Genomic DNA, 26,374 nt, shown 5'->3' with positions numbered 1-26,374 from the left:
TGTGTGTGTGGGGGGCATGTGTGTGTGGGGGGCATGTGTACGTTCTGACATTTTCTTTTTGTTGGGAATTTTTTTCATCGGATGAGTTAAACTGGGACGACGAGGAAGCATTTGGCACAGATTAGTGTATGCGGTGTGTGTGTGTGTGTGTATGTGTCAGCTGTCAGATAAGGCTGTTTTGTATCTGTGTGTGCCTCATTCTTGGTGGCCTGGAAACGCAGTGCAACAAATGATATAAATCGAATCATTTAATATAAGTATAGAATGCCTTTTTCACTACATAGTGAAAAACAAATCCTCTCTGTATCCCTGAACACTCAATGCTCTTTCATATCGGTTATTAGTTATGTTCAATAAGAAACAAGCTGATTTCTGTTGTTAAATTGCTCTTAAAATTCATTCCCAGGTGATATTAAAAAAGCCTTGGTTCACTGCCTTTAGAACTGTAATTTCCTCTGTAGCAAATTTCCCAATTTATCCTCTCAGCTGTTTGCAGCCCTGAACTGGAATCCCCATTAACCTTGAGGCTCGCTCATTTTGCCAAATTCCCATTAACCTCAGCAATGAGTTGTTTGGTGAATTCCCATTAACCTCCAGCATTAGTCGTTTATCAGACAACAAAGAAGTGTTCGTGGGAGGGTTCAGAACTTATTTCTGCCTCACTTGGAGATATTTTTTCTCTCTCTCTTAACAGATGATTGCTAAAATTAGGGTCACATAGAGTCGACTGAGCAAAACAGTCAGGTGTGCATAAAGTAGTCAGAAATATGAGGCAGACGAGGCAAACTAACTTCAAAAATGGGGGCAGAGAAGGTCCGAAAGGGTTCCCTGGTTCAAATAGACTCGCTGGGTTTGCATATTCTTCCTGTTTCTGGTTTCCTTCAGGCACTCTACTCTCTTCCCGCAGTCGAAAGGCACGCAGGTCAAATGTTCTATGTTGCCCCTAGGTGTGATTGTGAAATGTGGCCCACTGACATTGTTTCAGAGATGGTTTTCTGGATAATGACAGCACCACATTCTTAACACCACAGTGCAGACACAACAAACCCAGCAAATTATGTGGTAATTTGAATTTGTTCGAAGTTGACTTTTTCTGAAAAGGTGTCAGCCCTAATTGGCTCTAATCCCCCTGAGACCCTGTAAAGGAATATGAGGGTGGAGAGATAATGGATGGATGCCTGCACCACTTAAAGTAGCGGTTCTCAACCTGCCGATGTCCTCAAATGTCTTGTTTTATGCACAAGCCAAAGATATTAATTTTACTGGTTCTCAACCTTTTTAGTGGTGCAACCCACCAGAATATGAAAGCTACCTCACCCTCAACCCTAAACTCACACAGGAAGACATTATCTACATTTATACATTACATTAAATACGTTATCATATTATTGAGGTTACTGGGCCTGTTACATGTATAAAAACAGAGTATATAGTCTCTATAGTATATAGTATTATTGGGTTATTGTCATGTGTTGAATGTAGTTTAAGGACATCTCTGAGAGCTTCTTCCTATCCTCTTATATTTTATTCTTCACAGCCATTTGACGACCCCTGGAAATGATCGACCCGTAGGTTGAGAACCATTGTCATAAAGGTTTTAAAGAAACCAGAAAAGATTCACATTTGAGAAGGTGAAATCAGAGAATTTTGACTTTTCCCCCTTTTTTTTGTGACCTTAAATGATTAATCGACTGTCAAATTATTTGCCGATTAATTTAATAGACAACTAATCAATTAATCGACTAATCCTTGTAGCTCCATAGAAGGCAATGTGAAAAAAATAGTTTGGTATCTGGGATCACCTGTTAAACTGCAGTGTGAAACTAATGACTTAAAGGTAATGAAGTGGATAATGAGCAAAATTGAAGCCTACATTTTCATTTGATTCAGTCACTCCTCAATTCCCTCTTTCTCCTCCTTTTGCAACATATATAGTTTCTAAATCTTGGCCTCATACTAGTTGAGAGCCATCATACAGCAGCTCGTAGCTTATTGAATAATCCAGAAGCCTCAGAGAGTCAGGAGAGATTAGGTTGCACTCAGAGTGTGCGCCTGAGTTTGTACTTTCTCTCCTGTGTCTCATGCTCCATCCACTCGCATTTTGTAGGACTAATTTAAGCATGCCCATACACCCACCCACACATAAAAATACAGGCAGACATATGCAAGAACCACACGCACATCTGAGGACGGGGGTTTGGTTTGGGTCAGCGAGCATGTGAACGGAAACGTAGAGTCATCTTCATACAAACAGACGAGGGTTTGAACGAGGAGGGGGGACAGAAAATGGAGGCTGCTGATATAAGAAGGAGGAAATGGGATCAAAAGATAGGGAAACAGAACTGGAGAGAGATGACTAGAAAAGCAGGGGGAAAGGAAAGGGGAGATGAATGCAAAAAGAGATGGAAATACAAGAAATAATGTTAAACATCAGAGAATATAAGTCTATCTGAACGCATGAGTTCCCAGTAGTCAGCCTAAGGTTGTGAAACTGAGTAAATATGAGTGAAACAGGAATGATGGGTTGAGATGCAGCCTGCAGCTTGGCAGTTTCTTAATGTTCAATGTCATTTCGGTTCGTGTGATTTCCACAGAGATTTCCCCCCGCATCCATCCAGCATCCAGCAGTGGACACAGTGAGCTAGGAAGGAAGATTAATATGAAGGCTCCCAGTAGTTCACACAGTTCACACATACGGGGCTCCAACTAGCACACATCCTCTTGACTCTCATGGGCCTGAAGCTTGCAGGAATGTTTAGCAATTAACATACTCCGCTCTGATTGGACAGGTAATTACAGTTGTCGTTAATTCCAGACATTTTTCTTGTTTGATCCCCGGTAGTTTGTTAAACTGAATTCATCGACTGCAGTGTTTTGTTTGAGGTTTTTACAAATTTGATTTTGGGAGAGAGCTGTTTCTCAAGGGAATTAAAACAAGTTTGATATGTTGTAACCTGCTCCTATCAGAGAATATTTGGGTTAGGTTAACCCTGGGTGAGTCTTGAGATGTGAGGGTTGGTGCCAAGACGCTATTTGGCACCTCTAGTGTTTGAGTCGTTATGTCGGTCTGCAACCATATACGTTTCCATCAATGGATCGACTGACCGTTCTTTTAATCTTTTATCTTGTTGCGCACTCTTCTTCTAGTTTTCTGACTTGAAACCACCTACTGCTCATCTCCTGAACCAACTGCTAATAACTGCATAGGAGGAGTTGATGAAGACAAATTTCGCATATTCTTTTGTGGATTTACTCAAAATTTGGTTAAAATTTGCGTGGAAACACAGCTAATGTGTAAGCAGCATCTTACTGTTGTAGCCATTCAACATGGCGCTAGTTTTAACTACTTTATGTGCCTGTATGTAGTTTAGTCCAGTGGTTCCCAGAGTCGGGCCCTCCAAAGGGTCACTAGATAAATCTGACTTGTCGTGAGATTATTAATGGGAGTGCAAGGAAGAAGTTCTGATACACAAATCTGTATTCATTTAATGGATTTTTATCTAACCTTTGCTTTTATGTGAAATATTAGAGAAATTTCAACAACTCGAAGACATATGATGTATGACATGAAGCCTAGGGCCACAAGCTTACAAAGCTGGGAACCAGCGGTTTAATGTTTAACAAGGAGAAGCTTATCATATGTTGAAAAATAACTATAGCTGCTGTTTTGAGGTGTTGAACTATAAAGGAGTATGAAATGGAAATACTCATGCAAGGTATCTCAAAATTGAACTTGAGTACAGTACATTAGGGTAAATGTGAGTCCCATGCTTTCTGCTCTAACGTTCTAGTCATTGTCCCCCTCCCCCACTCTTTGGTATTTTGTAGTTTAATTAACATTGCATTGCTCTTTTATGTTAATGTAAAAGTGTATCATTAAAACTGGATCAGCAAGTTATTTTTGAGTACTGTTTGCATGTCTTGCCAAGAAGGAAGGCCTGCAGGAAACTCTGAATCCTTGTAATTGTTACAAAACATCATCATGTAGAAGTATCAGCTTTCATGAATCCCTCATTACATCTTCAGGAGCAGTAGTAGGCGATGTTTGGGGAAATTAAAGCAGCAGACAGTAAAGCTCTTTATCGGGCACATCCTGTTCTAAGACAACTTTTAGCTTGTGATCTCTAGAACCCATGAGAGCAGGATCTTAAGTGGGTTTGAAGCGTCTTGACGGTGATTGATACCAGCAGGGAGCTCTGAATGCAGACCACACTGCTGGTCCTTATCACCGACACATCCGGCTCCAAAACAAGATGTCAGCTGTTTGTGGAGGGAGAAGAGACGTGGTCTGACTGCTAGTGAGACGTCGGCCTGGTGGGAGGACACACGAGAAGAAGTTGTGTCGACAATCTGAAGCCTGTTTGACAAAACACTGACAAGCCTTGTAAAAGAAACTCTGTTGAGTAAATCACTGTTTGTGTTGAATCCAGACCTCTTTTTGTTGCTTAAGAATAGGGCTGCAGGCATAAGGTAAAAAATTGGACACCTCCAGTCACAGATGATTCATTGAATTAGTCCCACAAAGCTCCAGAGCATTCAGCGGTAAACTGCAGAGAGATGGATGAATAGTTAGCATAATTGTTATTACGGGTCTTTTGCTGCGGTGCATCTGTCTGTGTACTGTCTCCCTGCTCTTTTTCTGGTCTAATTGTTTTGAAACTGCCGAGTTAGAGGTCTCAAAAGAGCAGCGGCTCGATTGAAAGCTACACCGGGCAACTAAATTACAACCGAGGAGCTTCATTTTCTTGTTAGCTTAAACAAAGTAGATTCACTCTTTTCTCGCTCAGTTATTTTCTACAAAAGAAGTGACTAGTTTAAGCTTAAAATGTCAAATAAACACAGATAGATGGACTTGACATGTCTACACAGGACTTCTGGGTAATGAACTTTAATGTTATAACATTTTAAGCACACTAAGATGCTATTTTTTAATCCTTTTTTTAGCTTTAGGAAACAGCTTAAATCCAAAGAAATTGAATGCACCATTTTAATTAACAATGACAGCATTTAACTTCTTGAGATGACTTGGAATCCACAGTAAAAACCTCTGAACAAGAGGACGGAAATATTAAATCATAAATGGAATAATTCACACACAACCCGGCGTCCCAGAGCTCTGCTAGTTTTCATTCTAATCATCTAATTTTGGGGCGATATCACACCTTGGATGGCAAGTAAATCCAATGAACCATTGTAGAAGTTCAAATCCCACTTTACATTAGCCCTTCAGAACGTATTCTTAATTAAATTTCAATTATAAGTGATTTTCTTCATGTAAATCATCTTCTTTCTCCCGCTGTGTGCCTGCTAGATCGGTAACTTAAAGCAATGTGCTCACTGTCTATTATCTGTCTTTTTATGCCGGGCTGTCTTTCAGTTGAGAGAATAAAGGAGTGTAAATCATCTCATTTTGACAGAGACTTTGGACATGCAGGAACTTTATGAAGTTTCACTGTGTGACAAGCCAATATGACACATCACATGTTGTCATCAAATCTTACAGCTGCATTAATCAATGTTTTTATATTGACAATAGATCTGATTACTATGTGTAATGTGAAAGGTTTTGTTCAGCCCTGCACTTCCCCTCATTTCAAGTGTTTTAGCATCTTTCAGCTCATTGTTTTGGTTTTGCTGCCCGCAACTGTTGTCAGCACTCTCATCAACCCCACTTTCAGTTAAAGACTGAATGTTTTAAATATATAAGTTCTGATATACCTGCACAGCACCAAATTGTGATGGCAAATGTTTGCAACGTATCATTGCCAGTTAATCTGTTAATCTATTTTCATGATTTGAATGATACATCGTTTGGTCTATGAAACATCAGAAAACAGTGAAAAATGTCCATCACAGACTCGACTTCAAACGTCTTGTTTTGTCCGAGCAGCCGCCCAAAGATAGATATTCAGTTTACTATAATGATAGGTCAAGTCTCAGATTTAAGAGCCTTTTACCATTTAACATGCGATACAATGATAGATTGAACTCATGCTTCGATAATTCGATGGTGCTCAATTTTAAGGTCTTTACCTGCAGCCGATCGCGATTTAACTTTGTGCCATAAATCATTACATTCCTTTCTTTCTTTGTGTCAATTGATTAATCAACAGCTTGTTTTACTGCCCCAATAAAATCAGTTAATACTGCTTCAATAGTAGATTAAAATAACTTATCTCTGCACGATAATAAAGGGTTTAGGAGAGGAAATGATGCATTAGAAAACCCGAAGAGGCTGAATTGCTTAAACTCGTATCTCGTGCAGAAACAACCTAAAGACACAGTTTGGAAGAAATCTTTTCAATTGTCTGTAAGTACATAAACTCTTCTAATAAAGTCATTATTTTGTACAATACCAGCAGTACTTTGAGTTCTGAGAAGTAAGATTGCATAGCACTGCTGCACTACAATGTTTGGACTGATATCCAGGATATATTTGTCCTCTGGTTCCTACAGTACACTCTTTGGCTTTTATCCACCTACCGTCAGATGTGCACAGTCCAGCCCTTCTGTGACTAAAGGTGGCAAATAATTTATGACTTTGGGGAGTTTCTCTAAAATCCAGTGGGTTTTTGTTCCAAAACAGGGAACAACTTGAAATGGGAGTGTTGAAAGCCAAAAACCGTATCACAGAGACCGAGTAATGGTCGAGTCACTGGTATTGATCAACAACCCCATCAACCTCGGCAGATATATTGTGGTCATTTTTCTGCTATGAGGGCCAGCAGAAATCTTTGTTATTGCCCCCGTATAATATACAGTAGATGACAAGCATTAATGAAATATGATGTGTCCCTGTCTCCCTGTCTGTAAACTGCTCAGTCGGAAAATTAACATTTTGTACAAAGCAGAACTGGACTCAGAGAATTTGAGCAAAGACTGAGCAGAACGCCTCAGAATTCCTGATTCAGCCCAAACTAAAGTGCAAGACGACGCTTATTGTTTTATTTCACTCATTGTTAAACCATAAACAAGTTAACGGAGCAGAAAGGAAGTGGACAGAAATGGCTTGTCCTCCAAGAAAAACTTTCATTCCAGAAGAGATTTGATCCTTTGTGTCATAACGGGAGGATCCGAGAACACACAACATTTGAGGCTCAAATATATTCCCAAACACGGACAGCTGTGGACATCAGTGGAGTCAAACTAATTGGTGGTACGTGGATGTCCGTGCAGAGCCAACGCGTAACCACGAAATCTACGTCACTTGGACCCTCGCATACTCGTGGCCTCGGAAACTATAATTCCTGCTTTACAATTAAGGTTGATTAACAGTTGTATGTAAAGCCTACACACTTTTGAGATGCACCGATCGATTGGTTCATATCCCGATCGACCGTGACGAGTCTCATTTGATTCTGTGCAGGTCAGATTTACTTATCTTTCAGTTTAGTTTTTTTTTATACTGTGAGTGAAGAAGACATAACAAGACTCCTCCACACACTGCAGTCTGCACTGACACTGAAAGTCGACAGAGCAGACACATGCAGGGAGAGAGAAACAGAAAGAAGAGTGTGTGTGTGTGTGTGTGTGTGTGTGTGTGTGTGTGTGTGTGTGTGTGGAAAAAAGCAAGGTGAGCACATTAAAGTAGTTTGTGAGCAAACTCTAAAATAAGGTAAAAAAGCTCTGTCCATCCTGTTATTTGGAACCTTCCATACTTTTCCACAGAAAAGTTTATATACGCTGTCAATTATATAAAATCGGAAATCGGAATCGGCCAAGAAAATGAATCGCAAACGGAGCATCTCTAGTTCATTTATACTTGTGTGTCAGCGTTCCTCCACAAATACATACCGCCAAAACTCCAGCTGGCGGTGAACTTTCTATCACACCGTGTCGAGTTCTTCATGTACTTCAAACAAACTGAAACTCATCTCTCGTCTCAATCTGTGTTTTCCTCGTCTCCCCCCCCCAACTCACCTCCGCCGCCAGTGAAACGAAAAGACGAGGGAATAGGAAGGGACAGACAAGAACATGTCACGCAGCGAGGCAGCGTCCCACGTGTGCCGGTTTGTCTGTTTGTGTGGGAGGAGACAGTTGTCTGTCAAGGCCAGGTGGGAAATGGAGATTCAGGAACAGATGTGTGAGAGGAGAGACCTAAATACAATTGTAGCCCTCAAACCTCCCTCTCAGTCTCCGTACTCGTAGAGTATTTTGCAGCCAAGAAGTACTTTTATCAAAGGCATGAGTCACATTTAGGAGATGAGAGTCGAGAAAGGACTGGCACAGACTCACCATCGAACCACCAAAGAGTATTGATCTGCTCTAATCCACTCCCAACTGGTAGCAGTTAATATTGGGAACTATGGCGTTTTTAATAACGAGCGCTCAACAGATTATGAAAATTCAGCACTATCCATTTGAGCTAATTAAGTTTAGTCGGGTCAAACTGGGATTTATCATACATGCGCGTCAACTCCAGTACGACGCAAAAGAAATAACAGATCTCAAGATGGCATTCAGGAAGATTGATTTAGGAACTGGCAGTTACACCAGTGAACAGGTAGCACACAAATGAGAGATTCATAGATATTAATATTTATTCAGCTTTTCCCTCTCCTGTGGCAGATTGCATAATTAGCTCCAAGTCCTAACTCATTAACAGCTTTCTCAATACTCCTGATAGCCCAGCATTGATTATTTCATATTAAAAATGTTCAGCACCACATTGAAATATGGTTTAAAAAACAAGCTCCGGAGACAGATTGTCAACCCTAGAGATGGATTAAATAGCTGGGATATTCTGCTTGTGAGTCTTTCAGCAGCATAATGAGTTTCTGAACGGCCCGGGGAAAGACGAGGTCGTAGAGATGGAGAGGATTTAATAAGACCACCAACAGAGAAACAGGAAGAGATGAAGAGCGGGCGTATAGAACTTTGTTTCACCTCCTGAACCTCATTATGGAAATAGGCTACATTTCTGATTGCTTTGCTGCATATGTATTTGTCCCTCCATACAGGTGTGTGTGTGTCTGTGTGTCTGTGTCTGTGTCTGTGTCTCAAGCTGATGGCTGAGGGTGGGGGAGAGATTCAGTCGGCCACATTCTGCATAACCGGACCTGTAACTCTACTTTTGTGGTTCTCTAATGTATACTTAATGCCAGGATTTTATAGTTTCATGAAAACAAATGAGTCTTCCGCAGACTGAAGGAGCAAAATGCCACCTATTTAAATTTAATGAGTCTCATTCGGCTTGTTAAAATCTTTATCTTTTGCATACAAGTACAGTTCTGAGTTTTAAGTGTTAGGGCCACCCTCAGTCACATCTCCGCACTTTTTGTTTTTTTGCTGCGTGTTTGTGCACGGAGCGACAGCACGGCAGGCGGTAAACTTTACAGACCGACTCTCAAAATGACCACAAACCTCAGAAGTGACTGTGATGGAAGAGGAGAAGGGTGATAGATAACGGAGGGCAGCGAGAGGCCAGGCTCAGATGTTCTCTGCTCCAGTGATGACTGTCAGTGAAGTCACTGTTGAACCAGATGTTTGTACAACCTCCTCTACTGTGACTGACTGTTGGGCCGGCAGGAGAGATGCTCTGTGGTGTGCGTTAGGATTTTATAACTGAACTATGAGCGGGACGCACCCTTTAACTTTCTCCGTGTGGAAATGGGATGATCTAATATCACAGATGATGAAGAAAGGCATTAAAAGTGAGTCTTAAGGGTAAAACATGAGGCTCGTGTAGGCTGATGAGGAACAAATATTCGTATTGAACAGCCACATCCCATTTTACTTTTCCTAATTTGACTAGTAAAGGTATTTTTGTGTAATGTGACTTAAGTTCAACTGAAATTAAATTTAGGGTTGTTTTTGAGCCATGCTAGCAGCTGTAGGGGCGGCGCTGTTGGTTGGTTGGATGGAAATATCTCAACACCTGTTTGATAGATTGGTTGATATGTTATTATTTACAGGTATTCTTGGTCTCCAGAGGATCAAGCATACTGACCTTTGTGATCCTCTGACATGCAGTGAACTATCTCATCATTCAAAAGTTTGCTAAAGGTGCAGACAATCAGAGAATTGTGATATGCAGAACTTCCCAGAGCTCAGTGTGAGTCTTCAAATGTCTTGTTTTGTTTGACCAACAGTCCAAAACCCAAATTTAGTTAATTTACAATAAAAAAAACAAAACAAGAAAAGCAGCAAATCCTCAATTTTAAGAAGCTGGAACCAGCAAATGTTTGGCATTTTGGCTTGAAAAATGATAACTACTTATTCTTCTGTAGATCAAATGATTGAATTAATCAACTACTTTTAACATTAATGAAGCTTCAGTTTACAAGTTGATGTTTGTTGATGGACAATCAGCTTCACTAAAGCATCCTGTAACAACAGATTACAGCGCAAATAACCCAACGCAAATAGCAAACATACATATTTGAATGTAAAAGGCACAAACACACTCTCCTTCCTCGCTCCAGACAATCCTGCCAGTTAACCTTTTGACCTCTTCCTCAGTAGTTGGCCGGTTCATTGTCGGAGTTGAGGGTCACGACCCTCAAAAGACCCCGAGTGATCCCTGATGACTTTTCCCTGTAGTAGCTTTGTCTCCCATATAATGCTCAGACATGTGTTCCCTTGTAAACATGTGCCCCTGTGCAAAGTCATGAAGCCAGAGGTCAGACGTGTTGAGAGTTTTCTGTGGCTTTCTTTGTCCAACCGAACACAGGATGAAGATAATTAATAATGAGTTGGTGTTTTCCCTGCTAGATGCCTTGAAAATGAACCCATTGCTGTACTAAGCAATGTTTGACTGTTTTAAGGGTTTTCAGGGTTGATGCTAATATCTGTTTGCATGTTAAATAAGTAGATGATAAAGCTTGATCATTGATTTCAATGGGAATATAGAAATAGCCAAACTTCTCTCTGATGGTCTTGTTTGTTTATGTAGGTTATAAAGAGGCATCAGTATTAAACTGAGACTGTTTTCTAACCAATTAAAAACTCCTTGTAGCAATTGTAACAAACAAAAGAAGCTTTCAATATGAAATTGAACTAATTTGCCGATATATTCGTCGAATTGCCCGAACCTAATGGCTACTGGAAATGAAGCAGGAAAACTGAAAATGTTCATGAACTTTGTATCTTTGGGTCAGTTAAACGATAAACCTGTAGCACTGTATTTTACACCGTCCTGCTGCTGGAAGAGCACCAGATGTGGAATAATCCGACACTGAAACCAAAAAAATGCACTATTTGCTGCTGTTGAGTGACCTTTTTTTCACAAGTGAAACTATATTTGGGAGACGTTGTTTTCAGTAGGAACCAATGGGCTTGCGGCTGAGAGCCACAGACAGCGTTGGGAAGTCTGAAATTAAGTAGAGAGAGTCTAACACATGTTCATTTTTTTTATCTTTTTAAGGGATTTTTTTGCGATAAGAAATTGATACTCGATGCATTGAACTGCTTCATACTGTGAAGTCAGTTCAGACCACAGTGTCACAGCATGATTCTGCTGCTGTGTCTGTGTTGTAAGGTTGAACACGGTGTCAACATCCTTATGTTTACTGCAAAGTCCAACAATAAAGAATGTCAGGTTTATTTCGGGTTTCTCTCTTCGGGTTGTTATTGTGGTGCGAGTTGCAGTTTTCTTCTCGTTTCCCAACCTTATTTCTTCATCTTGGTTCTCTCTGGGTGTCCACTCCCCTAACAGAATCCTGCCCCTGTACAGTACAGTACATTACTTGGGAAAAGGGAAAGCCCCATGTGGTCTCTGAGGAATACTACATGGCTTTGGTATGACGAAGCAGAAGTTAATTAGGAACAGACATACTTCTCTGCACCACTGCAAAGGACAAATGACCTCTGTAGGGACCTTCTTCTGTGATCCTTCCCTTCCTCTGAGTGCATTTACATGTTACATGTCTGTCTTTCATAAAGGGGGATCAGTCACGGCTGTATGATGTTGAAAGTTATGAAACATAACAGATAAATTGCTCTTACCTGACTTTAGCTGTCTCATCTACAAGTTTGAAATGTGAATTTAAAGGACATTTCTGGCTATTATTATAACTTTGATCATATTATTGTAGGTTTGGTCCTGCAAGGATTGGTCGGATAATCTATTATTAAAGTAATTGATAATCTGTTGGTAGGTTTTGAGTAATTAAAAAAGCAAAAGATCTGATTCTCTGATTTCAGCTTCTCAAATGTTAATATTTTCTGGTTTCTTTAGTCTTCTATGACAGTAAACCTTTTGTCTTTTTTTTTTTTTTTTTACCATTTTCTGACATTTTAAGGACCAAACAACTCCTCAATGTTGCAGGCCTATAGCTTATAATAACTGTAACATTATTTTAAATGCTTTTATTAATACTAATTGGCTTTGCAAACCATTTAAGTAGTGGTAGTAATGTAGATAACCTACATAACTAAATAAAAACTACTTACATAACAGTCCTCGACACCAAAACGGTGATTTTCAAAGAGGCTCATATGTATAAGGGAAGGTTTACTAGCTATGTTAAAACAGAAGATCCCTTGTTTTCATGCTCTGGATATTAAATAGTGCTCAAATTAAACTTTAAACAGGTAGCATTAACAGCTCTGGTCTGGATCTACCTGCTGTATCATTTCATTCTTCTGAGGATTTGTGCAGGGCTGTAAGACATAAGGAATAAAAATACAGAGCAGATACATTTCTTTCTATTCCACTCCTAACCTCTGCTGACTCATTCCAGCCTTCTGCTCAGACTTTGTTTATTGCCTTTTTCTGTCCGAGGATTAAGGGATTTGCCTTTTTCTCAATGGAGTTGATGATACATAACGGCAAGACCAGAAACGGCAGAATCAGAGTTAGGAGCTGTAAATGTGCACCACATGATGAAATGCATCGGTGCGGTCAGGCATCGCGTTTTTGATGACACACCTTCTTATTCAACATTTCTGCTTTCAAGTAGGAAAGAGAATTCTCTTTGTTTTTGGAAAAAATCTTGTTTCCCCCCTTGGGATATGAGTCCATTTTTAATGGCAGTTTTTTTTTTTTTTGTCTCGCATGAAAGACAAAAAGTCTTTGTTTTCACATTGGCATGCAACTGTTTGCCAGTGGCTAACACAGAGGAGGGATGTTCTGTGGCGTGTTGATTTGCTTTCTTTATCATCAAAGCAAAGGAGTTCTTCCACAAGTTTTGCCATTGATCTGAAGTGGCTTACCCGTGATCTGCTCTGTGGAAACTAATCACACCGGGCTTCTTATTGATTCTGAAGTCTTTTGGTCTCTTTCTAAAAAGAATACACCAAGACTTTTAAAGAATTTATCGATTACTTATTCAGAAACCAAAGAAATCCATGTGTCCCTAGATTGTTGGTTCCAGTGCTAACAATATAGCACTCTTACAATGAGAAATAGATGTAGTAATGTTTAATAGTTTGATTTTACAGCCTGTGGATTCTTTTAAAATGATCTAATATTACATTAAACACAGACAAGCAGCATTTAGGTGAACCACAGAGCTAAAACAAACAGTCAGAAGATATTACTTTCTCCCACTTTGATAACCTTTAAGTTCAGTTCGAAAAACTTTGATTTTCTCCACAGCCTTTCACTGAACCTTAAGAGTTCCTGAGTGTCCACTTCGAGCCTCCATTCTGAACCACCTTTGATTTATTTTTCAGCAGCTCCAGGTCTGTGTACCTCTTTGGTCCACAACTGCCCTTGGTGCATCTCAACAACAGTTGGATGCATTGTCATTAAAGATCCAGTGTGTAACATTACCTGAATATAGGAATCATTGTGTTTCCACCAAGTTGAACCAGCATGTTTCTAGCCCTGAATGGACAAATCAAACACTGGCTGTAGATGGGGCCTTTTGTGAGTTTTGAAGTTTCTCCTGCACACCTCACAGCTCGTTCTAATTCCCAGGGCGTCAAATATAGTCATGTGGATTTGGAAACCATGAATTGGCCTTAAAACAGTTTGTTTGTTTATATTTGTTTCGAAGTTTTAAAAGACAAAATAACATTAACATTAATTGAACAATAACCTTTTACACAAACTCGGTGAATAAATCCTCATAAACAACGCAAAATTAAATCCTACATGTCTGAAAAGGAGTAGGAGGAAGAATACACTTATTTATTCCTGCACCTTCTCCACTTTGTATCAATTAAAATCATAAACTCTACATATATTTATATATACACATTCACATACACAAGCATTTACATACATACATACATATGCACACATGCAACCCTACATATATGTTGTTTCAAACAATTATTAAAATTCCATGCACAACATGTACGATGTATCACACTGTAAACCAGAGACAGCGAACATTACACCCGCTAAACATCGCCATGTGAGCACTGTAATTGTGAGCGAATTAGCATGCTGACATTAGCATTTAGCTTGGAGCACTGCTGTGTCTAAGTGCAGCCTCACAGAGCCATTAGCATGGTTGCACACTCTTAGTCTTGTTTAAAAATGGCTCCTATTATTTTGATTTGTAATTTTATGTATTAATGCTGAACTGATTGTGTTCATGTTTATTTTCAACCGATGTAGCTAATGTAGTCAGGAACACTTTTTGAATGTTAATGTATCTTGACATGGAGCCAGTAGCCAGTGCTCCTCTGATGATACTTAAAGCAATGGTAAATATCCAGAAATCAGTTGTACTTTGGTCATGTTAGGATACGAGCACGCAGGCATATTTACAGTGCAGGAAATGCTCCCTGTGTCCCTGATTTGTCTTGTAATTGTGTCACTCTGTGGTTACTGACATCAGAAAACCTTGTGAACCGACTGTAAAACTTCAAGAGCACATTAAGGGCAGAACACAACACGCATTAATGTCAGTAAGATTAAATGTTGAGAGAAGACACTAAAATATATTCTGAGAGTGTGTGTCAAAGGGCAAATCTACCCCCCCAAAAAAGAGAAAAGAATCAGTTGTTTTCTGCCTAATAGCTTCTTTGTCTGTCTAATCTGAATGATTGGAACAGCACAATGTACATTTTCTGAGGCTGGATTTTCCCTTTTAAGGTTTAGTTTCAGGGTAGAAAGATGAAACCTCTCTCTGTCAGCTGACTTGTCTCCACTTCCTTCATGTTTCACCCCTGGGTGAATCTCCCCTGAATGGTAAATTACTCCTCATGGTCACAGAGGACTGCTGATCAATGTTGTGGTATTTAGAGCGAGGTTTTTGTAAACTGCGGCCTACAAATGTCTTTCTGTGGCGGATCCCTACAAGACAAAGTGTTTTGTTCAAGGCGATTTTAGAGTTCAAAACTTGTATTTCCTTACACACTGTGGATTGTTTATATCAGCTGTGTCCTCTCTTAAGCAGCAGGACAGAGGTTGTTCTATTAGTGGAACAGAATTAGCCGATAATAGAGCTGTTTCGGAGAATTTATAACAGGACAAAGACTTACAGTGGTACATTTACATACAGATACTCCCATGATCTACAATATTATGCAGCAGCTGGTTTCTTTGTTTGTCACTGACTCATTGAAAATCTGCAGAACAGATTTTATTTTGCATTATTGCAAATGTGCTTCCCTAATAGACGAGTCGACTAAAGTGCATTATTTATGAAAATAATAAAAATAGATCAAGATTCTACACTTGCATTTTTTTTTTCTCCTGACGAGATGAATTGTTAGTTTGACTCACTGCAGATGGTCAGCATAAAGCCTCTGTGGAAAAAAACACGGCAGTTATTAGTCACTCACTTCCTGTATTTATGTTGTCATTAACGTAGCTGGTTCGCAGTCCAATATGCCGGTATGTATTGTGCATTTCATGGGTTCTGGCTCTATTTTGAGAGTGTAAACAGCTGCAGTATATTTATGTGTGGATACAACTGAAGTGGAAATGCAGGTCATGGCAAAAAAATAAGTCCAAAACTACCCTCATATCAAGTATTTGATGTTTATGCTGTGGTTACTGCCACTAAAACGCAAATAAAACAGATTTTTGCACCTAAATTCTGATCGAAATGAACAACTGGAATCCGTTTGTTGAAGATTTACCAACAGAGACCCAGGGTAGTATTAATAAATAATAAATAAATGTAATACATCACATGTTTGGTCGAAGTCACGTTGGATTTAACACTTTCCCAAGCAAAAGCTTCATTTGTATTTTTCCTTCTGCCTCTGTGAGCATAAAGTTGTTTCAGCACTGTAAGAAATCAATAGCACCTACTGGAAAGTTCTCGACTCGGGTAATTACATTTGTTTCCTGCCCATACACTCATCTCTGTCTTCATGTGAGCATTAGCCCTTATGCCTCATATGCCAATAAAGTGTGAGGTTGTGAGGGTGTATTATATTCCCTAACACGGCACCAGTAAAACGCAGGCAAGAGGCACAAACACTCGTTCTGTCCAAGTCGAGGATTGTGTTGATGACGTGTAATTCAGGATTATTGTGGTGATTTATTGATTCGTTTTCCCCAGAAGAAACCCGAGCCTTCATTCTGACCATTTTAGCCGATAGAAACCAACATTAGTCCAGTTGATATTGAGTTCAGCCAACTTTAGCTAAAGCAGAGCTGCACTTATATATATATTATATATATATATATATCAAGAGCTGAGGGCCTTCAAACGTCTGCCAGTGCTAGAAACTCTGAAAGTGTAGTCGTGGCCTCTTCCTGTGTGATGATGTAAAGCAATATGTGATGGTCAGATTGCCCAGCATCCCCTGCGGGCCCCACCGCCGCAGCCTGTTTTTGGTGCTGAGCAGGTAGCATACAATGAGTATATTACTAGAGCTTCTTCGTTGTAAACATCTGCCTGCTGCTGCTAAAAATGGTGTCGATTATAGTGGAGTTAGTAAGGAAAGTTGTGGGTAAAACCAAAACGATGCTTAAAAAGTTGAGGAAGCTGCAGTGTTGATGGTGGTGATAATTTCCTGTGGCTTAGTCACTGCAAGAACCCCCTTTCACTACACTCATAGTCATTTGATTTATTGCTTATGTGAAAACACTGGTTATTGCAGCTTTAAGTTTCATTTCCGAGCTTTGTATTCCTCACAGCATTGCAACACAGATGCCACTGATTTACCGGCGGGGTGTGCTGGTGGCCTCTGGCTCGGTCCATGTGGTCACAATATCCTGGGTCCCGATACGATCTGGTATCTGCGTTGCATATCATTTGTCTTCCATATTTCCGTGTGCTCTCCATTCCCGACTATCTAAAAGATCATAAAAAAAAAACACTAGCCACAGTTAAGAAAAGCATCATGGTGCCTTTCCAGGCTTTGTTACAAATTACTTGTTGACTTTTTTTTTGAAGAGCTGCATCCGTTATCAGGAATCTTCAGATAATAACTGAAAAGTGAGAAAGAAAGTAGGTTTGAGTATGTGACAATGAATTCAGAACCAAAACATGGAGCTTTTTTCTCTTGTAAAACCGCACTACTGCATGGGCTGACTGTACCAGCTGCTGCCACTAGCTAGTTAGCGGGAGCTGACTGTAGCCGGATTGCGAGCTTGCAGTACAGCGAGAGCTTTGTTTACTGTAGAATAAAAGCGGGACCAGACTGAGCACCATAACCATAGTTGGGCGAGCGGGCGACGGAGCTGGGCTCAGCAGCCTCTGAGACCATCGGAGGCCAGCTGATTTACAGTGGCTCCGACCGGGACTATGACCCTGGGATGAAGAAGACACAGCGAGTACAGGCAGGGATCAGACACGAGCGAGTTTGCAGCGAGTTGATTTTAAGATGGGCTGTCATTTTGGGCTGTGTGTGTGTGTGTGCAGTCTGGTTTGCTGAGCCAGGTTGAGCTGCTGCACTCAGAGCTCTTCAAAGGCCTGCCATAAAACCTCTGGATCTTAATCGGATGCTGTTCAGACTCCACATTGTAATTACGTCCCAACAAATTCCTGTCTACACACTCCTACAGACGCGCGTGTGTGTGTATTTGCTGGTGGGTGGAGGGTGGTCGTTTTTGTGTACAGTTGATGTCTCTTTGGGGGGGTTTATAAGCTGCATGTTATATCACGTTAACATTGTGTTTAGGCTATTGATGTTTGTGTGCGATGCTGGTTTGATATTTACACAGATGTTTGTGCGTGTGTGTGTGTGTGTGTGTGTGTGTGTGTGTGTGTGTGTGTGTGCGTGCAGCTTATCTTTTCCATGCTCTTCTCACCAAGTTTCTTTGGTCTCAATTGGATGTGAAAGGAAATCCCATGTCTGCAAGGCTTCCACTACAGGCACAGACCTGTGTGTGTGTGTGTGTGTGTGTGTGTGTGTGTGTGTAAAGCCTTTACCATGCCACAGTGGATTAACCACACAGTTAGAGCAGTAACACGAGGCTGTGGAGGAGAGATTCAGAGAGAAAAAACAGGAGAGCATGAACCAGATAGAGGATGGGAGGAAGAGAGTTTAAGATTGATGGGAAAAAGCTTTTAATTCCAAAGCACAACATATTTGGCTCAAAGAAAAAATAAATTACCACCACCGTTAATTAATCCTCAATTCAAAAACTCTGATTATTACAACCCTAGAGTGTCTCTGTTTTATGAGCTGCACTCTCTCCACGGCAACACAGTTCTGCATAATGTGTTTTAGATAAGTTGATCCCTTTGGAAACGCTGGCAAACAAAAACAAAGGCTTTTAAAGACTAATAATAATAGATTGTTACTTTTTAATTTTAACACTGTCAATAGCTAATAGCTCGTGCCTGGGTTTAAAGGAATCTTCTAAAAATCCATCTCTTGAGCACCCGGTACAAATCCAGTTAGTAAAAAGGATGCTGCTCGTGGAGCTTTGCAGGTATGAAGCCCAACCTGGAGGTGTTTTTTTTGCCGTGTTGTGGAGAGGTGCATTCTGCTGCAGGAGTCTGAGACCTTTCTATGGATGTTGTGCTTTGGGACAAGGGCTGCAACTAACAATTGTTTTCATAATCTGTCAGTGTCAGAAAATATTGAAAAATGCCCATCACAGTTGCCCAAAGGCCAGGTTAACTTCTTTACAAAGCCTGATTTCTGCACCCAACAGTCCAAACCCCAAAGATAACACATTTACAGTAATATACGGCAGAGAAGAAGCTGGAACGAGAGAATTATTGATTTTTTTTTGCTTAATAAATGACTTTAAATGATTGATTTGTTATCAAAATTGACTAATCTTTCCAGTTCTATTTTTGCTGTAAATCTGGGTTGCCATTGGAAACTATTGTCACTATTTTAAATCCAAGCTACCAGCTTGTCAGAGTCGCCTTTCAGGCCCTCAGGGGGCCAGTATTTGATACTCAAAAGACAGACTTTCAATCGTGTGTTCTTTTAAGGCTTTACATTTAAATATTTACATAGAAAATCCAAGCGCCTATCCCCCAAAGAAATGGCAACGCCTCTCACACATTATATAGTCAAGTTGGGGTTTTTTAGGTGGTTTTAGAGTCAGACTGCATGTTGTGGGTTCAGTTTTTGCTAAAAGTTTCAGGTCTGATCAACATTCAGTCACTAAGAATCATGAAAATACCACAAACTTGTGTCAGCTTAACCAGATACAGGGAGTGTTCAGAGGATGATGTCATTTTTCACAACAGTTTACCTAGAAATACTCCCATCTGTGTCCATAGAATATGTTTTTAAATTCTTTTTGTGGCTGATTGTGTAAAGGCAACATAAAACATACATTTGAGAAGATGGATTAAATAGAAAAAACACTTGTAGAAACATTCATTTATCCTCAGCAAAGAAATGTATTGCAATATCATGTTGTTGAGACCTTCTGTATGTATCATTTTAGGATTAGTACCTAAACCTGGTTATAGATACGAACTAAAACATGGTTCAGCAACTACATAATATGTTTTTCTTGCATAAGATTTTGACCATGATTTTCCACTTGAGCACTGAGCAGAGGCCAGTGACAGCTCTGCGAGCCACACATCCGTCCAAATATGTGTCAAAACAGTTCAAGCTAATTCATTTTAGTGAACCACTTTCCATCATCCATTGTACAGCTCACTTGAAAAGGACATCTATCTGCAGCTAAATTCATCCTGAGTCTTGCCAAACCTCAATGGGGGGAGCAAAAATTGTAGGCTGGCAGTGGAAGGCAACTCATCGGGCCTCCTTGAGTGGAATCAGATCAAAATGTTGCCTAATAATTAATAGAAAGTGTAGTATTGCTCAGGTTTTCAGTAAATATGTCAGTGTTGGACCACACAGTAACACCGGAGTTATTTTTAGTACCAGGCTTAAATCGGCCAACAGATAACCAGTCCAACCAGTTTAGTGGCGACTCAAGTTGGTTATGTCAGACTATGATCCGTGTTGAAGCATTTGTTACGCATACAGTGTTGTTTCATAATGTTTCATCATTACTTGCACATTATGATGCTGTTCTTACCTCAACCTGGCAGCCCCCCCCCGCTGTTCAATGAGGCAGCGGCTCCATGCGAGTCATTAAAGGGAGAGAAAGCTCAGCTCCACAGCCTTCAGCTCACTGTACCGCCCTGCTCTCATAGCTGGCATTTCTCAGATAAGAACCAGCCAGCACAACTGATTTACAAGGCTCCTCTCCTCCCTCTGTATGTGTGTGTGTGTGTGTGTGTGTGTGTGTGTGTGTGTGTGTGTGTGTTCCTTGATTTAAAAAGACTCAAAGTGTAATAAACTATCATGAAATACTCTGCCAGCAAAAACACATCAACCTGCAAATCACATCACAGCATTCAACGCTTGTTCTCCATCTGTCATACAGCAGAGGTGTGTGTGTGTGTGTGTGTGTGTTTACTGTATTTTCAGTTTGCACATGTTGAACCTAAATCTTTCTCTTCATCCTCCTCCTGTTTTCTTTTTCCAGGGTGTGTGTGTGTGTGTTTCCTCTCTGGTGTTCTTCAGCTTATTGGGTGTATATGTTTACCTCACTTCCATTTCTTAACACTCTCATACTTCTGTTCTCCCTCCTTCTCTCAGCAACAGTCATTCGATACCAGCGTCGATATTACAGGGGAGGGGAATTCCAAGAATGCAGGCGTTAACTCCTTCTTTTATTGGATTTCGAGCCACCAGGGCTTTTCTGAATACCAGCGGTTCCAGAGCATCCTTACAGAGTAACTTAACACCGAGCTGGAAAGTGTTCATTTCACCGACCTCTTCTGGTTGACCACACCAACAGTGATGTCGTAGTGCACTGGCCACACCCAGAGTACACTTCTACATCACTGCAGCAAGTCAACCACCAGGGGGAGCAGCAAGAATAGCTGTATAAAGAGAACGTGATACTTTGCGTTCCTATAAAAGCTGTTCAGTGGCTAAAAAGCTAATTCCCCCTGCAAAGAAAATACCCAGACTTCTTCTGGACGAGCCGGCTAACATTCCCGGTTTAGCCCTCCGTTGAATTGAATGCGGATAAATGATTTAATCTTGCGAAATCTTCTACACTTTAACAAAGTTATCGGACTGAATGGATCAAATTCTGATTTGAAACGAGTCATTATGTCATTTTACAGCCACTTCTTTCATGATGTAACCTTACGGGAAAAAGTCCTTTTAGGGCCAGTGTGCATCACGTAATGGACGCCATTGCTGTAATTACACGGTTCGGCCACTCTGTCAAATTGGCTTCAAAGCCCCGTGCTCCTCCTGGGGGTTTGTATCTACAACTGTCATTAAGTTGCTCTTTAAAGAAGTCATAATTTGTGATTCTAAAATTCTGAAAATATCTTGAGGCCATCAATGCCATTTTCAGTCAACAGAATAGCTAATCGTATAACGGATTTAGGGGTATTATTTCTGTAAGACGACTTTTACAGCTGCATTGATCTTGCACACGGCATTTTCGTGCCAATATTTCTGTTAGTATTCATTAGGGTTGAGCAAGTACTTCACTAAAACGATGTATCAGTGTCCGTACTTGTAAGTATAGCAACTATTGTTAAAAACTTGAAGTAAAATGGTGGCAGTAAACTTTACAAAGCTTTCATAACATTTCTGAAGAGGTGTTGGCGAAGTGGAGGACACAAAGTATATGGTTAATTACATGAAATCAGGACAGTAAAGCCTTTCCTGTCCTCCTGTCCTGCATTATAAACTGTTTAATTAAGGAAAGAAATGACTGCCACCGTTTTTATCTCCTTGTGACTGAATTGTTCTGTTCATTTTAATAAATGAAAAATCTCTCCCATATGAGTCCCTTGAACTCTTTGGGGAAATGCATGAAAATGTATAAAGATCCTCACTGTTACTTTACAAATGAAATTTCAGTGATCCACACGCTAATGAGATATAGAAACATAAACAGCCACCACTGCTCTGGAATACTAGAGTGTTTATTAAGTCCCAAGGACATTGTGTGCTGCGATACAGAAGGTTGTATTTACCGCTGGAAAGATGCAGGATCGATTGACAGATGGTTGGATGGATGCATAATATCCAGTTAATTAAAGAGTAAACATGTTAAAATCCTTCCAACTGTCCCTTCTTTCCTTTTAATAAGACACACGACTTTGTAAGAGGAGCAACATGTCCTCCACTGGAAAACTAGCTGAATAGAGATTAACAAACAAACATACAAACAAATAATGAATGAAGTGAAATTCTGTTCATGGAGTTAGCTGAAGTTGTGGTCTTGATGAGATTGTGAATATCATATTTATTGGTAAATACTGGCAACCTTAATAAAGGGTGACTTCAGTGTCACGTTATTGGCATCAGTCAGGCATATCACTATTTTCTGATATTTTAAGGGATAAATTGATTAATTGAGGCAACAATCAGTGAATTAATCCATAAAGAAAATAATTTAATTTCGCTACCAATCTACATACAGTGCTAAAGGAGATGCAGATTTATAGCTTCAGGAAAAATGAGTGAGTTGTTTAAACCGTTATCTTGCAGCTTAACTGATCACATGGTAAGTTAGGATCTGTCTGATTGAGCTCAGTGGAGGATTGATCGATCACGCTGTACTTTTTATTTTGTGGTTATTCATTAGAGCAACACATCACAATGTTGGCATAAAGAAAACCTTCTTTCTACAAGTTTCGGAAGGTAGAATATAGAAGAAGAGCAGATGTGGATGTGTACGGAAAAAACAGGCTGAAGTTAGTTTGATAATCACAAACTGGACACATACTTTACTCAACAGTCTATATGCAGTATATATGGCTGGCACTGACCACCTCCACCAACCAATTTCCAGGGGCATACACATTTGCGCATATGCATTACATTTGCCATGGATGATGCATTTTTAAGTGATGTAGCCAATTAGAGGTCAACCAGTACGGGTTTTTCAGTTGCTGATACCAATACTTCGAGAGAAAGGCTGCCGATGGCTGATACACAAAACAAAAAGTCATGTATAATTCAGGCATATTTACAGCAGGATGCGTGAGAGTTACAGTACAGGGCTCGAAACCAACTTTTTCACCACCTAATGATGCTGACCTGGATCCAGATTCCAAACATTTTCTATAATAAAGATAATTCATGATTCATAGGGTGGTGTAGCCTATATACATCCCAACATATCAAATGCATTGACATAAAAGGTTCCAGCACACGGAATAGATTTATTAAGTAAAATTATGACGTTTTATTACATTTGCATCTGGTCATTTTCAAGGTCCATATACAGCTTCACTTGATTCAACCCAGGTTGAGCCAATCTATAAATGAACCGTCAGTAATCGAATTGTACCTGAAGACAGTATGTCTCAACATCATTTGACTTAATAAATTGTCGTTTTGGTTACCTCTATTCAGTGTGCAGGATCCTTTTTCTCTGTGACAAAGATAACGCATTTAGAGCGCTACGCAGCCTTGACAAGACTATTTACTTTTTGAGTGCTTTTCTTTTTAATTCATGCCCAGCCAAATCAAATTTCGAAGCTCTGTTTCCTCTACATCCATTTTATATACGCTGATCAAGATCCGATCTTAGATCAGCTGCATCTTGCCAAACTCAAGTCTGTCCTTCCTGAAACTTTTTCACTCTCTGCTGTTGCCTTTGAATTTAAGATGCAATTGAATGCAGTGTCCCTTTGTATGAGGCTTGATGGAAAGTGGTCCTACATGGGCAGAACCTGGATCAGGATGTCCACCATGAAAGACGTTTAATCAATGGTAACTGTGAAGTATTTAAAACTATGTTAATCAGAGGTTGTTCACTGTGCCAGGCTGTGGAGTTAAGTGTTCTGACTCATGGATGATTGGTAGTGTAGGTGGTTGATTAGTTTGGTTCAGATAACATGGACCACTAAAGTCTGATTAGGCTGAGTCATAGAAAAAGTTGGAGGCTGAGTGTCGCTTCCATTAAGTGTATTTAGCATCTATGTGCGTGTGTGTGTATGTGTCCTACTTTGTCAAGTACCCCCTCTACCCCCAACTAGCCGAGATAATGTGTAGGCGTGATCTCCTCTAAAGTTGACTTCCATGCTGTTCCTATCTCTTCAGCTTTTAGCTGTTTCTCTGCATAATTAACCTTCCCTCAAATTGCAGTTTGTACCTCATGGCTTTAATTTCGTTAATTTACATGTTTTAACTCTAATTGACCGCTCAGGCTGATGAAACACTTACAGAATTCCATGGGGGGGATTCTTATAAAACTCTGATTTAAGCTAAAAATAGTTCACTGAGGACTTCATCCAGTAGTGATGCTATTAATGTTCAAACTGTTGCTGTTCTTGTTCACGTCAGCCCTGAACGCGTATATATGACTTGTTTTGAGGTTCTTTGTCCAGTTCGAAAAGGGAACAAAGAGTAATTTGCCAAGTTTGAATAAAGTATAATGGATTCCTTAATTGGCATGAACAACCATGAAATCAAAATTGACTGAACTGCTAAATAACAAATGTAACTTCTTTGTTTTGTGCAGGAGAGGAGAGTGAAGCGCTTCGTGTCATTACAGTTCAACAGGCCTGAACACTGAACAGGTAAGGAAAGACTTAATCGACTCGGCTCTCTCCCTTTTTTCATATCTCTTCTCTAATCTTAATTTTGACATGTTTTGCTTCTAAATGACCTCAGACACATATTTGGCAATCCTGTACTGCTGTTTCTGTACAAATATATCTTCCCATAGCAATGTATCACTGATAAGCTCATGTTGGCTAATATTGGCCGGCTCCCAGCTAATCCGAAAATTAGCAAATACACAGCTGTTGGCCAATGAAGCGGCCATGCCCTGAAATATGAATAAATTGTAACCTTGATATAATTAAAATGGGTGTTATAGAAAAAAAGACCCCTCCCTTGTTGAATGGTGAAATTAGCTGCAGAGACTGAAACTGTTTTTGTACCAGACTGTAAGCATGTTGATTTCAGTCTCAGCTGTACTAGATTGTAACTGATATAGCATGCTAATCATACAAGTCAAATGTCTGTAGACCTTTTGCGTCCACTACCCTCCTCCAAACAAACTTTTAAGCTCTCTTAAACTTCCAGCTTTTTACTAATCTTGGCTTGCTGCCACAATACGAATACGAGTCGCTACTATAAGTGGGTGATAATGGACTGATTACCTGTTGTTTTGTAGTTGCTAGACAGCAATGAAGACACCGAAACTATGACAAATTAAAGGTTATTACTGAATAAAAAGTTATGTAGTTATTGTTCGACTCTTTTGACAAATTGTTTCTTAGTAGTACATCTTCAGAGGCCTGGTACTGTCCCTGGTCTGGGGATTAAGGGAATGTTTGTGTGTCTTAAACAACATGAAATTGCCACTGTATACAGACGATTAACCCTTTTGATTTTTGTAACAAAATGGCCCTTCTTCTGGCACCATGCTGAGACCAAACTTTATGTGTTGTTGGATTTTTTTATGTGTTGTTGGGCCTTACTAGTGGTTAATATCTTTAAACAACTAAGATGTCTCTCTGTTTTTCATCCCTCCAAAAACTTTTTCTCGTTAGTTTTCTGTTGTGTAATGAGTATTACAGCCTCATGGGGCATTTAGCACACTGTTGGGTTTTTTCTGCTTTTCTTTCTATAGGCTATGTCATATAAAATTCTCATAAAACCAGTTCATTACACTGGAGTTGCTGTGTCAACACATAGTATTCCAGAGTTGTTACCTAATTATTTGGCTTTATAACACACACAAACACATAATTTCTCTAGTGTGAAGCCTTTTAGTGTGTATGATGTGAACACATGGGAGGCTGTCAGAGTGATAAAAAGCATACAGGAAGGCAAGTCTGATAATACAGCTGATACAGGAAGTGGTTCAGCTGTAATAATAAAGCATTTATGAAACTGCTTCTGTTTGTCTTTTGTACAATGGGTGACTGGTTGTTAATATTTAACAGTGTATATTTAAAGTTATCATATCTGCTGTTTCCTACGTTAAGTGTGAACTATTTAACTGAATGGTCCCCACTCGGCTGGTGTATTTTGAACTAGAGGAACTCATGTTGTTTTCAGTCACAGTTTAGGTGTTAGGGTTACTTTTTTGGTA

The 26,374-nt window shown here is 39.8% G+C and overlaps 1 protein-coding gene across 2 annotated transcripts in view; it reads left to right on the top strand.

The window, feature by feature from the left end:
* Window positions 1-26,374, top strand: part of LOC127358667 (plexin-B2) — a 180,719-nt gene that overhangs the window by 30,872 nt on the left and 123,473 nt on the right. For both annotated transcript variants that reach the window (XM_051391925.1, XM_051391924.1), the window contains exon 2: window positions 24,791-24,848. The gene's annotated coding sequence lies outside the window, so the exon portion shown is untranslated. The remainder of the gene's footprint in view (window positions 1-24,790; window positions 24,849-26,374) is intronic.

Source organism: Dicentrarchus labrax, unplaced genomic scaffold, assembly GCF_905237075.1.
Source record: "Dicentrarchus labrax unplaced genomic scaffold, dlabrax2021, whole genome shotgun sequence".
NCBI lineage: Eukaryota > Metazoa > Chordata > Actinopteri > Moronidae > Dicentrarchus > Dicentrarchus labrax.
Note: the sequence above shows the minus strand (reverse complement) of the source record. Positions and strands in the feature narration are given on the sequence as shown.